The following is a 15,263-nucleotide window of genomic DNA, read 5'->3' as shown; positions in this document are numbered from 1 at the left end:
TAGTTGTAGTGTCTGTTGTTGCTGTGCTAGTTTTTTCATCCAGATAACAGTTTCTTTGTCTGTGGCACGTGGGCAAAGTCAGGAGACTGAGGAGAGCTAGGCTTGTGCGTGGCAAGGCTAATGGCTGACTTAAAACAATGTGCCAGCACACCATTTAATGGTAATAAATGGTCCAGCACAAACATAAATTTCTTCAAGGTGGTATTGACTTTTTATTAGCTTCTATGATCCTTTTGGCTGGTGTTTGTCAGAGGAACATCTTCACTCTGTTTTGAGGTTTGTTTAAAAAGCTATCTATTGATTGGATTGAAGCTCTAATATGTTCTCTCGATCTGGGCTGTTTCTCATAACAGTTTTCTACTTTCGTGTAGAAAAAATTTAGATTGTAAGATCTAGGATAAAAATAGAACACTTCAGATAGCATCAACTTTTGAAAAACTAAAATGCCATTGTGTTACAGTGCATGGCTTTTGCTTGGGTGCAGGTCTTGTCTCCCATGCTCAGGAAGGATGTAATAGCATAATTTTGATAATGTTAGGAAATTATCAAGAGAGGAGAAGAAAGCATAAATGAAAAGCATCATGCTCTTATGTGAGTCCAAGAGGTCTTGCATCAGAGAGAAGGAACAACTTCTGTGTAAAGAGACTTTAAATAATTTTTCTGTTTAGAAAAAGAATGACTCAGAAGAATTAAGAGTGAAGTATAAAAATCATTAATACCATGGAGAAAGTGAAGGAGTTATTATTTGCTTTTTCTCATAAGTACCAAAGCAAGGCCATATCCAGTGAAATTATCAAGCAGTGGCTTTAAGACAAATGACAGGAAGTAGTTCATCATTATGTGCATAATTACATTGCAGAGTTGGTTGTTGCAAGAGTGTTGTGGAAGTCTAAAGTTTGAATGAGTTCAAAAGCAGTTAGACAAATTCAGGACGGATGTTAACATCTGTTAAACATGATGATGGGAACTGGGAATCCCTGAGCCACAATCTACAGGAAGATGAAAGGTTCCTGGAGGTTTGGGCTGAGGGAAGGAATTGCTCTGTGAAAGAGGATGGTACATTCTTTTGTTAAGTATCCAGTGTCAACCACTAGTAGGGATAGAAGTAACAGGGAAGGGAGTGATGGCTTCCTCCTATTTGTATCTTCCCCTTATTTATATACATTGATGAGATCCTCTAAACCTTCCAAGCCTTCTCTTCTCTGGAGCTGAACAGTCCCAGCTCTCACAGCCTCTCATCAGAGAAGACCAGCCTCCAGGCCCTTCATCTTACCAGTGGCCCTTTGCTGGTCCCTCTCCAGTATTGAAACCAGAACTGCAGGTGTGGCTGTACCAGTGCTGAGTGGGTAGGTTCTAATTGCTTTCATTTTCCCAATATGAATTTGAGAAATCTAGACAGTGCTGGTTTTCCTCCTGTAAAAAAACCATAGATGTTTGCATATGTACAGTATGATTGTGTAAGATACTTTTGTGATGCTGCAATAGACGACCCATTGTGCTGGATTAATTAACGCTTTGCCACAATCAAATAGAAAAGATACTGTGCAAAGAGAAATATTTAATCTAAATGTGTTTGAGAGATGAATTGCTTTACTTTTACTTGTTTTTAATTCTTAAAGTTCCTAAAAGGATTCTTGACATTTTTAAATCTTGCAGAAGTCTGCCATTTGTATACATTTTATTGTTGAGAAAGACTCATGGGTGTTTTCCCTGTGGGTTTTGGGTTTTTACACTGTTCATCAAGTGATGAAAAATGCTTAGTATTTCTGGGAAAAAAGAATAAAAAGGGTATGATTCACATTTGAGAACTTTGGAAACATCAGATATTCCACTGCAGAGAGAATGGGAATGTTTTTTTACATAACATTTTTTATGACCTTTTTTATGCTTGTTGTAGACAAACACAGAGAGAACTAAAGAGAGAGAACTAAAAAGCATGTTGTCATATGAAATTGTAAACAGAAAGCTACTTGATCATAGTAACTACTTAGCACTTGGCTATGGTTTTACAATAACAGAGTGTAGGGTCTCTGACAAATGCTAGTTTTGTAGCCTCTTAAAATTTGGAAAAGGAATATAAAGATGCCACAGAACTAACATGACAACTTCAACAAATGCTCTGACTTCATAAAGCCTGTACTTTCTGTCTTAAAAAAGAAAGTCTTACAAGTTACTGTAAAAATAAATGTTGTTCAAGCAGGGAAACTTAGCTTTTTGCTTGTACAGGAAGAATTAAAAATGAGCTGGTGGCTTCCATGGCATGTTTTCCCTCCTTTTCTGCAAGCTCCCCTGGATCTCTCTGGTGGGAGTTTTGGGACTGCTCATGCTGTTCTGTCCTTTCATGTTCATGCAGTCATGGATGTCTTACTTGTTTATTGCTTACAGAATGATAAACCATTGGTATAGAATTAAGATGTAGCCATCGTACGTGGAAGTCTTAGCATGAGTCTGAATCTAATATGCAAGAAACACTTAAGATTGTATTCCAAGCAATCACCTGGAATAAGGTGCAAGAAAGAAATCAGTATATTAAAAATTCTACTGGTACTTGTCTTGCACCAATTCTTTTATCAATGTTTTCAAGGAAAAGGGTTCTTCTGAGCATTTGCAAAACCATGTTCTAGCTGAATAATGTTTATATGTGATATTCATTACCTTTTGTAATACAGGAACTTGGAGTTTTTAAATGTCAGCAGGTGAAAGGTTCAACATAAACACATTAAGACAGTTTTCCACATTAATTAACAAAATATTGATTCTTCTTTTTATTTTTTTTGCAAGAGAATGCTTCTGTATTGCTAAAAGTCTTCATGTGTTAAAAAAAAAAAAAAAAACAGGAAAGGAGGAAGAAAACTGCTGAGGTTATTAAACACAAAGATACCATCTCTGTATCAGGAAATCCCTGAACTGAAATCTCCACTGTGCTAAGAAAAAGGCATTACAAGCTTGGCCTATTTTTATGATCTTTCAGTCTTCACTACTGGACACTGTCAGGAACAGAAAAGCAGATTACAATATCTTTGGTCTTATACAGCATCTTCCTTTGGCTGAAGAATAGCTGTGTTAGATTTCAGAAGTGCAAGGCGTAGCTGGCATTATGGTTGCTAAAAAAATTATTTACTTGGATTTTTCATACTGATTTACTGCTTTTTTTTTCCACATTGGAAAGTCATACATGGAACATTCTCAGTGTAGGGTCCTTGGTTCTGCCTCACATACTGGCTTCAAAGGTTTCATCGTTGCTATTTCAGTTTCCTTTTACTTGTTTCAAATACAGAGTTTAAAGGCAAAAGCAAAATTCACCTTGTTCTAAGGATATCTATTTTATTCTTTGTTACCTTTATCCATTTCTTTATGATGTTTTGGTCTACTGGGTTACTCTAAAAATACTTCCCTCTCTTGAATGCAAGTAGTTCATGGATTCTCCTCCCCAGGACTCTATAGCATCTTCCTATGTTGAGTAAAAGGTTCACTTTCATTCCTAGTTATCCTGCTAAGCTTGCAATAAGAATTGCCTCTTCTTAAGAGAATTGCCATACAGACATTGGGTTCTAATCCTAACCTGATTTTAAGTTGATTCTCTTTACAAAGCTAAGAGCTCAATCCAAACTAAGCTGGTAGATGTGAAGTGGTGCCTGCAAAGAATTTTAGAGTCCCCTTGTGTCATCGTAACCTTTCCCAAATTTTCATCAAGCCCCAAATATATAAACACTTTCAACTAATGCAACTCAAATTTAATTTCGTTATTGCCTGAAAGTCTGCTTGTGCACACTTCTAGCAGTACAAGCAGTCTTAGCAGAGATGTCTGTACATCATACACCAATTTTGAATATTTCTGAGTATCCCACTCTTTGAAGAACCTCTGATGTGTGTACAGATCACTCTGCACACAAGTGACAGAATGAAGGATGTGCACAATACATTCCCCATGACTCCTGAGCAGCACAGACACTGCCCTAAGTGTCTCAGCACAGGAGTCTCACTGGGAACTATAGTGTTTAGGATCACTGAAACAAGACAGAACAATTGTGCATTCCTGTATTCTGGTCCAATTAGTTTATTCCCTTCCTTAATAAGGGACAAATCAGAGCAGTTCAGGAGCAAGAGCTCCATTAACTTCTCCTCACAGTGCTGCTCCCTGTACTTAAAAAAACCCTCTGTTTTTTAAGCCTAGCATACCTTTCTGCCTTAGAGGCAGAAGGCACCTTTTTTTTCGCCTGTGCACACCTGAGGGCTTTCTGTAGGGTCTGTGTGTGTGTGTTTTGGAGATAGATGCTGGTGGTCCTCTGTTAAACCATCTTTGGAATGCAGGGTAGAGGAAGTCACATCGCTCTGCATCTTCACTGACATGCACATCATCAGCTCCAAGCAGGCTCTACCTAACCTTAACCCAAGTTTCAGATCCTGTTTTTACTTATAAAGCAAGGATTAAAACAAGAAGTGGAACTAAGGTACCAAAGTATTTTTCCTTAAGATCGATGTCTTCAGTATTATCCTGGAATTACAGCAGTGTGTACACTTTTAGTCTAAAGAACTCATTATGTATTGCTCTATTCCTCACATTGCATCAATTCCTAGCCAAATCATAGTATTAAATGATCATTAGGCCTTGCATAAACCATAAATACTGGCTTAGGTTTATTTGTCTCTAATCACTGCTTTAGTTTACTGTTACTTTGCTGGGGACCTGCCCTGGAGCTGATTGAATATTGATGGGGAACAGTGGTCACATAAAATGCTTTCTGAGCTTGGAGGAACTTTGTCTTCTGTTCTGATCTCTAACTAATGTTTGCTTTGCCTTGTTTATCTTGCCTGATAAATGGTAAACATCTCAATCTCACAGTTCTTATGTGATTTCATTATGTTCAATCTCCTTTGTTAAAAAACATTTCCACAGTTTACCCTTTCGGTCTTGCAGCTGAAATAACTTTCAATGCACCATCTAACCTGAGCAATTGCTTTTTACCTGAATCCCCTTTCCTTTTTATAAAGTTGATGATGTTCCATGAAGGAGCTGCAGGAATTCCACACATTATTCAAATTCTTGGTGAGAAGCAGTGGGTCTGCAGGGCACTGAAGTATTATGAATAAAAAGGCAAAATTACAGTGCTTCATTTCTTCCAAGCTGCTGTGCTCTATTACTCATTCTGAGAAGTCTTTTCTATTCACCCTTCCAGGGTGTGAGATACACAACAGAAATACATCAGGTTTATAGGTAAATTTCTCCTCTGAAATATGTATTTTTTCAATTTATCTAATATTTTGAAAAGAGCTTCTCAGCAAGGAGCACACAAGCCAAGCATGATTTGCAAATAATTTGCCAGTTACTGGTAGAAGTTAAACCATTTAATTACTAGAATTACTAAATAATCAATAGTATTTGCCAAGACAGGTGATAATTCTAATAAATAGCTCATGTGAACAAACTTGTTAAACATTTGCCATAGACTTGTTTTCAAGCACTATATATAATTTTACCTTACTATTTTGCATTATTTACCTGCTTAGCTGAACATCATTATAACTTACTTATATTCTACTATAATGCTTCTTTCTAATAAAATTATTTGGAACTCCCAATTCCCATAAATTTCAAGCCATCTTATAGAACAGTTCATATTGTTCTATATGAACAATATACCCCAAACAAACAAACAAAGGAAAAAAATTGCAACAAAAAAAAGAGAGAAAAGCCTGTGTTAAGGTGTTTCAATTAATGAATTCTCTTTTAGAAATTCAAGGTAAACTTTTTGATTCTTCTTTTTGTTAGTAAGCATTTCTACATCTTATTGTGATATAAATTCCAGGAATATTTTCTTTTTGAATTCTTACAAATTCTGGCCAGGGAAAACTGCTTCCCTCCTTGATATAAATACAGAGAGAGAGGAGGTACCATAAGGCCAAACTTTATTGTACTGTGTATTCAAGAACATTGAATATACAATTCAATGTATACCTCAGATTTAGGGAAGGAGGATTGTGTTGGAGCCATGGATGGACAATGTATCACAGTTACTAATGTGAAGAAATTAGTGAATATGCTTTTGGAATGTGTTGAGACAACATCTCTGAGGCCAAAATATTGCAGTGGTTATTAGGCAAATCTATAACCAGTGCTATCTCTGTGGATTAAAGTAAATTACCTATAGTTCTGTGATGTAGCTAGGACTTCCTAGTCATCAACTTTATTACAAACCTAACACCTCAGGCTAACTTGGCTTCATGAAATTTGTCTAATAAGTCCTGATTTCTCCCAGATGATACCTGCTTATGCCCTGAGTTCTTCAGGATGACATCACATAAATATGAAAGGCATTTTTCTTTGGACCAAAACTGTATTTGCAGGGAAGTCTTTATACCTGAGAGTCTGCTTGGGTGATAACATTATTCAAACCCATGAGGCAAGGTGCAAACTGTATCTCTGAGAAGCTCTCTTAGGCAGTCCTTGTGCACTGTGCTGGACAGTTTAAGGGAATTGCTTCTTAATTACAGGGTTGTCCTTGATAACGGTGAAAAAAAATTGGTTTGGACAGTATCGATTCCAAGCACTTCTGTTCCTCTTTTGGGACATTCCCAGCCAGCAAAACATTCACTGACGGTCAGATAAAACAGCTTAAGTTCACCCCATGCTAAATTAAATCAACAGGAGCCTATTTACTTTGTGGAATGTTGGCCATGTTAATTCAGCTGTGGAAATATCATCATCATCATCATCATCATCATCATCATCATGTGCCTCTGAGGTACAACAGAAAACAAGTTTTGGCAAAATATGTACAAGGCTGTCCAAGTATCTTGAATTTCCCCCAATTACTTTTTTAGAAGAGAGTAATATTTTTTATAATATTTGTATAATATTAATTTTGGCAATTCCTTCTTCTTTTGGCTGCACATAATGATTTACTCTTTGTAAGTGTTTTGTTTGAAACACATCTGTTTTTAGCAAGACCCTTGTGTCATCCCTTCTGTGTGACAGGGAGAAATGAAAACAGCCATCCTGGGCTAACAGTTGGTTAGTGTTTGGAAGACCATTGATGGAAAATTTCACCTTCAGAATATTTACCAATGCTACTCATAGTGTCTTTGAGATAAAAGAGTAACAGTATAACTTCTTAGAGAGAAATTGGGATAAATTGAGATTAATTGCTTTGCCTAGAGCCACATCTCAGCTCAGTCATGTGTTCCAAAAGTAACACTCCACAATGAATAGGACTCAAGTGCTTTGCACAGGAAGTCTATTGGTCTAATTATAAAAGGTCATCAGTGTGTTCTCATTATCTGAAGTGAATAATTGAAATTCAGAATAAACAATAATGCAACATAGTTTGTTTCTTTTGTAACAAACACCTCAGATTTCCACACAGATACGTCTGGTGTTCAAGCTACAGTGTCCAGTTCTGCCTTTTGGGTTTCTTTGTTGGCTCTGGGCATTTTCTCAGCTGCAAACTTTCTGACTTGCTGTAGAAACAACCCATTACAGAAAGCAAAACGTTTTGAGATTGCATTTTGGGGACTTGAATTTCCCTGATCATATTAGTATTACTTTTATGTATGCTGTGGCAGCAAGTCCATTAGCAAAACAAACAGGGACTAGAGGGGGAGCCGGTGAAATGAATACAGAACATAGGCAGAAGCAGATAAGACAGCAGCACAGTCTGTGGCTTAAGACAGTGCATGAGCCATGCTCTGTTATCACCTGGGAAATCCTTTCAAGGTGAAAAAACCAAGGAGATAATAATAATAATAATAATAATAATAATAATAATAATAATAATAATAATAATAATAATAATAATCCTAAGCATGAAAATAACCATAATCTTAACATTTTCTTCTGAAAAACATGGCAGAAAAAGGTCTGTGGCTAGGTGGGGAATATTGCAGGCAGAGATGATTGCATTTTACTGCTGTGGAGTGTAAGTAGTGCTTGATCTCAGCAGTATTGCTGCAGTGAGCAGTGGTGCTCCTTGGACAGGTGACATGGATCAGTGTCAGGAATCCAGTGAGGGTTGACTTGGCTGCAGTGCAGATCACATCACACGTGTCAAGATGTGCCACAATCCGGCATTTTGTGGGATTTCCTTCGTATTTCCAGCATCAGATGGGATTAAAGGATATACAGAAAGCAACCAGCTAAGTTGTTGTTATAGACTTGTGTCTATAAAAGAGTATGGTCGAGTAAAATTGGTTTAAGATGAAAGGGAAAAAATATGCTTCAGTTATGGTCTTCTTCCATAGCTTTTTTTTCTAAGCAAACAGAGCCTTTTTAGGGTGACTGACCATGGGGTTAGTAAATAATTTTGAAATTCATACAATGAGATATATCCTATGTGCCAGTAACAGTTGTTAAGGAAAGTATATTTGAGTGGTGTCATATTTCACCATTTTTTTGCAATTTAATTTCACAATATGCATGGAATGAAAGTGAGCCAATTTATTTCCGTGTGTGATCTGTTTCAGCTTTTTTTTTGTTTTTCTTTTTAACAATGAAAATTAAATTAATACTCGTTTTTGGCTCTGATATGAAAATCAATGTTACATGTGAGTTATGATAAATCTAGTAGCATCATATTTAATAATAACAAAACTTCACAATTACAGAAAAGTAATATAATTTAAATAATTTAGCTTTCTCTGGCTAAAGGACTTGCTTCTCCAGTTACAAGATACATAAATGAGAGAAAAAAACCTGAATTTCAAATGTTCTTTTTAATAAGTGATTTTTGTAATGCAATTTGGCATTGCAAACATAAAAGAGCATTATCAGAGATTTAGACATTGAATGGCACTGTTATGCCTTAATTAAACTCTTTGTTAAATGTGTGTATGTTTCTTGTCTGTTGGTCTTAGTACTTTTTCCCCACCTTATAATTCTGTTTTTTGAAAACCAAATATGCTACACTTCTTTACAATACTCATGTACTAATAATTTGATAGATTGGTGGTTTTTTTACCTGGTAGTGAATACACTAGCAATCTAGGATCTGGAGAGATATTTATTTTCAGGTATTCTGTGTTCTACTCAAAAGTTCCTCATTTCAAGATCACAGGTATTGTTCAAACACTGAATGTTCTGTGCTTGGAAAAGGACAGGTTTGAAAACCTGGCTGTTCCATTTTTGTTAACAAATTAAGCTGTGTTTCCAGGATATGTATTTGCTGCAGCAGGGAGTGCAGAGCTACCCTCCATTTCTTGTTCTCTAAATGTGCAAAATTCAGCTGCAGCTACTTTGACAAGTTTTCTGCAGTGACCCCTAGTATTGTGATATGTAAAAGAGAAAACATAATTCAAAATTTGTTCTGAGTAACTTCTCGTAGGCAGGTGTTAGGGATTCACATTTAGTCAGTTGCTTTTTCCTAAGTTAAAATGTTATTTTCAGTTTTTCTCTTCATCCTATTTTTCTGTGTCCTCTAAGAGGAAAAGAGAAATTCTGGGTGATGGAAAAGCAGCAGTATCTTCTATTCTGTCTAAAAAATAAAACCCAAACCAAAACTGTGAAGAAAGAAAGAAGTCTTCTCAGAAAATTGTTTACATAAAATACTGTAGTCAGAAAGTGATAAAGAATAACTATTTTTTTAGCAGCAGAAGAACATGAGAATATAGTCTTCAATTCTCTTACATGTTTTGTAATGCAGATTCCCTTTAAAGTAGCCTCGCCAATGTACCTTAAATATATTTTAGAATTATTTTACCATGAAATTAGTTTTTCTCCATCATTGACTTAGTTGAATCCTTCTTTTTGATCTATGCTGGGACATTAGGAATGAAGCCGTGGCTGCACATACTGTTTTAGTAGGTTTCTATCAGAAAGTGTTCTGCAGCAGACCATATCCAGGGAGAGCAAAGGTTATTTAGCATAGCCTGGCTGCTCTGTAACCAGCTCCTTCAGCACTCACCATGAGTCTCATTTAATTCCCACACTCTCTACTTCTGCCACCAGGTTGTATTTACATATTTATTACCCAGAGGAAAAGCAGAGAAGGAATTTCAGTCTTGAGAACAAGTGCACAGCAGCAAGAAGCTCTTCAGGTTGTCCTCATGCCTTGCTAGTCATCGCTCAGCCTGATTTAAACTCCAGTGTCCAGATCTCCTCTTCTAGTAACCAACCTGCAAAACATTGCCTGCCTTTTAACCTTAAACACTAGGTTTTGGTTTGCTTTTGTGGGTTTTTTTTTTGAGGAGGATTAAATGAAGCAATTAGAAGTAATAAATTGTTTGGGTTGACAATTTTGGCTTAGTGATATTTCACCCTCCCTGTCCCATTAATGGCTATTTTTCCTATTCACTTGCAGACAGTTTATTTTCCTGCCTTTTCTAAAATTTTATTTTGAAAGTGTTACCTTATAATAGCTGTGGGGAAAAAATAGTCATTGCTTTTGATTTACACAGCCTGTTAAGAAGCAACTATACTAAAATAAAGGTGCACTTTAACATTACAAGGTCACTTACAGCAGTTCAACCTTATATTAAGGAAAACTGTTTTTCTTAGATATTTGTGGTATTTAATTTCAATTTTATCTCTTCCACCTTTAAATGGAATGCCTTTTCTATTTTTCCTTTTTTTTTCTGTTTAAACAGTAGTTTCTTGCCTATCACAAGCAAGAAGTTAAGCAAGTCTGTATAAGATGTCGTAGCTGGATTTCAGGGGTTGAATGCCATATTGCAGTTTATATAACTGGTTTTCCTCTGAAGTGAAACACCACAAATCACTTTATTTCTGAAGTAAGAGCATGCTTCTGTTAGGCTGTCCTAATCTAGGTTTTATGAGAAGCAGGAACTCTGAGCATAAAAAGACTATGGAAAATTTCTTAGGTAATCCACAGCAGAATTTGATCCACACCTCTAGGAGTCTATCTCTTTTATTCTTGTGTATACCTAACATTTCCCGTGTGGGTGTAGTCACTGAATATCCATGATGGCTCTGTTTTCCATGACTAGTGTTTTAAGATCAGAAAAAGAAGCCTTACATTTTTTTGGTGATGTTATATCTATTGCAGTGGGTGACATTTGGACAGCGCATATAAAAATTGCCACGGCTCTGCAATCCTTTTGTCTTCTGTTTGTCTACTGTGCTGTGTGAAGAAAGGGAAGCTGGCTAGAAGGTGATGCTGACTTGTCTTTCCTGGGAGGGTACAGGAACACAAATGGACAAAGAAATAGGATAAACATTGTAATCTCTACTTATGAATAAAAATTCTGTTATTGATAAATAGATACCACTAGCATCAGACATCTAGTTTTCCCCTGAGTTTCAGATATCTTAGTTCAGCAAGATCTACTACCATTGCCTCTGTTGTGACTACAGTCATATTGTTATATATCCTATTATATATACTATGACATAAATAGCATTTGTTATATACACAGATGTTCTGGAGACAGCCAGAGGCACTTACAGGGTGCCTGCCCACAGCTCCTCTCTGAGGACTCCCTTCCTTTTCCTTACCATGGAAGCTGGACTGTGTGCAGCAAAGTAGACCTGTTACACTGGAGTGGCACCTGGCACGTGGATTCAGGACTTTAGGGCTGTAAAAGGCTGGTAAGAGATATGGAAACTTATAAGTTTGGAAGCTATATATTTGTATCCTACAGTTTTCTGACCCTTTAATATTTTGGACAGCATACATACTGCATGACTTAACACTTCAATAATTTGTATAATACATTTCCATTTTGACACAGCTTGCTAGCAGCAGGGCAGCTTGGCTTTTGTCCAGCAACTAAAATATGTTGTGATGCATGAATGTACAATTAAAAAAAAAAAAAGCCCACTGATATTTTTAGAACATGTGCACATCAAGCTGAAGGTGCTGCCTGGCCACTGCTCCTTTCTAAACACCTCTGCCTGTCTTTGTGCTGCAGTGGTGAGCAAGGAGTGGCAGAGAACAGTGTGCCTGTGTTCAGTCTGTGTCAGCTGCCTGGACAAACTCAGCCTGTGACTTTGCACATTCATGAAACATCTTTTAGGGTCTGTCTGCCTAAAATTGGCTTCCAGACTTGGGATCTTGAATGCTGTGCTGCAGTCATGTGGTGCCCAGTTTGTGCATCCAAAAACAGCAAGTAGGGGTTTGTTTTGTTGGGACTTTGACTTGCTATTTGGATGGATAAACCAATCCTGCATGCAAAGCAGTGCTCCGCTTCCCAAGTTAATTTTTCACTGAATTGAAATTTATCGTCTTTCCTAACCTGCTCAAGCCTGATTTCTGACTGATGTTTCTTACTGTTCTGCAGTTCTCTTCTTCTGCTTTGCAGTAGCTTCTTTGGGTGGTTTAAGAACTGCCCAAAAAGGGTGTGCACTGCCAGGTGCCCAGCTGCTCCTGTGCTGCACCCCACTGCAAGACTGTGGCACCAGCCCAGCCTGACAGCTTGTGTTCCAGGGGCCATAGCTTGGCCTTGTGCTGCCAACACCTTAGGCATGGTCCTATTACTTTAAATCCTGCAGTATTCCCAGAAGCTCCTAGGTGTGGAGAAGAAAATAAACAAGTAAATAAAGCCCTTATCCACCCAGATTTTGGGGCAGGAAAAAGCAGGGGGAAAATGTAAAAAAAAAAGTTTAAATTTCATGAGTGAACTAGTAGAAATTCTCGTCAGTCACAGATCTTTAGATACCTTTTTATTTCTCTAGAAGGGTAAATATTTCTTTTTAGAGGATCACAGAAGGAAAAACTATCCATTAACTCACCTCACCTTTCTCTTCACTAATGTATTTTTTTTGTTACCTATACATGCTGCTGCTTTGCTGTATCTTCTGGTGTCAGCTGCTGACGTGTATAGCAGGCAGAGAGTCAAATTAATTACAAGGAAAACAAAGCATCTGCAAATACTTGAAATCATTCCCGTGAGTGCTTCTTAGCTTTGTTGGATAGTGTAAAAATAGTACGTTGTTAATGTTGTTTTGAGCCTGTCTGAACAAATTTACCTGGAGGGGAGAAAGGAAAATCTACCTGGATTGCACCCAGGCAGAATGGAATACACCAAGGCATTAGAGCTCTGTGTAACAACAGTGTGTGAGTAATAAATCATCTGAGTAAACTCTTACTGGAGGGTGGAATAATGCTGCTTGAGCTAAAAGGTATTTGTTGTTTGTTTTGAAAGCTTATTTTCTGCTTAATATAACCAAAGTTATGAAAGCTCACTAAGTGACACTAACAGGTAAGAAGGATGTTTACTCAATTTAATGCTAATTTGAAATATATGATTTAAAGTATTGAGTGACTGGATGATGGATGGCAGATGAAATATTGAAGAGTGCATTGAAAAGGAAAAATTATCCTAACTTTATGTGAGTGGCAGTGAGTTCTTGAACATTCTATTTCCGTTCAAGAAAAAAAAATCTTGGAATTAAAAAAGGTAATTCCATAAAAATATTGCCTCTGTGCTCAGTGGTTGTCCAAGAAACAGAATATTGGTGGTGATTATGTGGAAAATAAAAAAACAAAGCAGGCAGAGCTACAGAAACCTTTAACTTCTATGGTTCTGTCCCCCCTCCATCCTGACAATGAATAAATAGAACTGCAGACAGTACAATGCAGAATAAAAGAAATAAAGAAAAAAAGGCAATTCTGCACAAGTAAATGATTAAATAAAGCTGGACTTACCATCCTTGGAATGAGAGGACTGAGCAATGAATGTAATAAGCACAACTGAAAAAGGTGAACAGTTTCAGGATGTCTCTCACCAGATGTCAGAGGGAACAAACAAAGCTAATGTATGTCAGGTTCAGAACAAAAGGAGATGCTTCCTATGTCGTGTGGTTGAGGATATTGCATGCTCCAGACATTTACATGGGTTCAGAAAACAAAGTGAAATTGAATAAAATGGAATAAAAATGTGTCACCGAACATAGAAATTTCTCTGTCAAAGCACACAGGTGATATGCCTGTGATTCAGGACAGTGCTGATCTGCATCCAGCTGGGAGCATATCCCTGGAAATGTGTCTCTCTGTGATCACTTTGTCCTGTTGCTGAAGATCCTGAGCTAAAAGACTGTTTGGTCTCAGTGAGACTGCTCTTCCATTTCTTTTGCTGTGTGTGGGAGGCTAGAGTTCAAAAGAGCAGTGTAGTCAGGTTAACTCACTTGTAAAAGACGCTTGAACAGATCTTTACAGAATACCAGCCCATCAAGGATTATTGACTGGACCCTTCTCATCTCCTGCTTCTTTTCTGTTCATTACCAGAAATTAATCTCGCTTCCTTTGCTTGTCCTCAAAAGTGGAGTGTAAGAGGTTGCAGAGTATATTTATAATAATAAATTACAATTAAATATTAGATCATTATATATCTATTGTATTATATATTAATAAGTATTAGCAATAATTATATAATATATTGATTTTTTTGTTTAATTAATTGAATTTTATTTTATTTTCCATGAACTTTATTCTCTGAGAACCCTGTGCAGGCCTAAATAGCATGGGTCCAGAAATAGTCATAGCTGTGTGCATGCAGATGAGCTTTCTGTCACATAGGGGAACAGAAAGAAGGAAAAGAAAAATTAAGGAGGGGGTAAAAAGTCTATTGAGGTCTAAAATGAGATGTAAAGTGATTAAAGCAGAGAGGGAAGTGGATGTCTGATTAAAGATAAGGAGTTCTTATGATGATGTGACCTTTCATTCCTGCTGCATCTTCAATGGTCAGTGCTCAGTCCAGAGAAAGGCTGATTCAAAGGGCAGCACAATCCGAGGTTGGTTACCTCACACCAAAAAATGAGTTCTGAGGGAAGGAGAAGACAATTTTAATTGTGCATTTAAAAAAAGGAGCAACAAAAGTAGTTGTGAGGGACTGGTAGTGTAGTCTTTGTCCAAGTGTTTCAGGGCTGGAGAGCTGTGACATACGTGTGACAAAGCTGCAAGCAGATAATTTCACCACTGCTCCAAGTGTAGGCAGGGGCTTGTGTAGAGGGTGTTGCAGGGCAGTAGTGAAATAGGGGCAGTTTGCCATTCATGCTGTAGATTGTAGAGACTGAAGCTGTAATTCAGCGCTAGGGGGTAATACATGTTGGGTTCCCAAATAAAACATTAGATTTGCCCATATTGGCTTGGCTGAGAAGCTGCACCTCTCATCTGTTAAATGACATATTGGCCACTCCTGCTGGATGTGGAAGCACTGCATGAATTTGCAGAGAAGGGGATGTGCAGCTAAGTGACAGCTGAAGGGTTTTCTTTTGTGCCTTTTAACTCACACAAATGCAGGCAGCTGTAAGGTCTCCCCCCCAGGCCACCTTTCTGTGCTGGAAGGAAAACTGCTCTTTAAGGTGGCAATTT

At 37.4% G+C, this 15,263-nt stretch overlaps 1 protein-coding gene and 1 long non-coding RNA gene across 2 annotated transcripts in view; one reads left to right on the top strand and one right to left on the bottom strand.

The window, feature by feature from the left end:
* HS6ST3 (heparan sulfate 6-O-sulfotransferase 3) overlaps nt 1-15,263 on the top strand; it is a 272,238-nt gene that overhangs the window by 95,876 nt on the left and 161,099 nt on the right. The window lies entirely within an intron of this gene.
* Nucleotides 9,462-14,302, bottom strand: LOC107209668. The gene is made up of 3 exons (XR_001523653.1): nt 11,447-14,302; nt 10,968-11,122; nt 9,462-10,107 (listed from the first exon to the last, which is right to left on the bottom strand). It is a non-coding gene; the product is annotated as an uncharacterized LOC107209668 (long non-coding RNA).

The sequence above is a fragment of the Parus major genome, chromosome 1 (genome assembly GCF_001522545.3).
Source record: "Parus major isolate Abel chromosome 1, Parus_major1.1, whole genome shotgun sequence".
Lineage (NCBI taxonomy): Eukaryota > Metazoa > Chordata > Aves > Passeriformes > Paridae > Parus > Parus major.
This window is presented reverse-complemented; position numbering and strand designations above follow the sequence as displayed.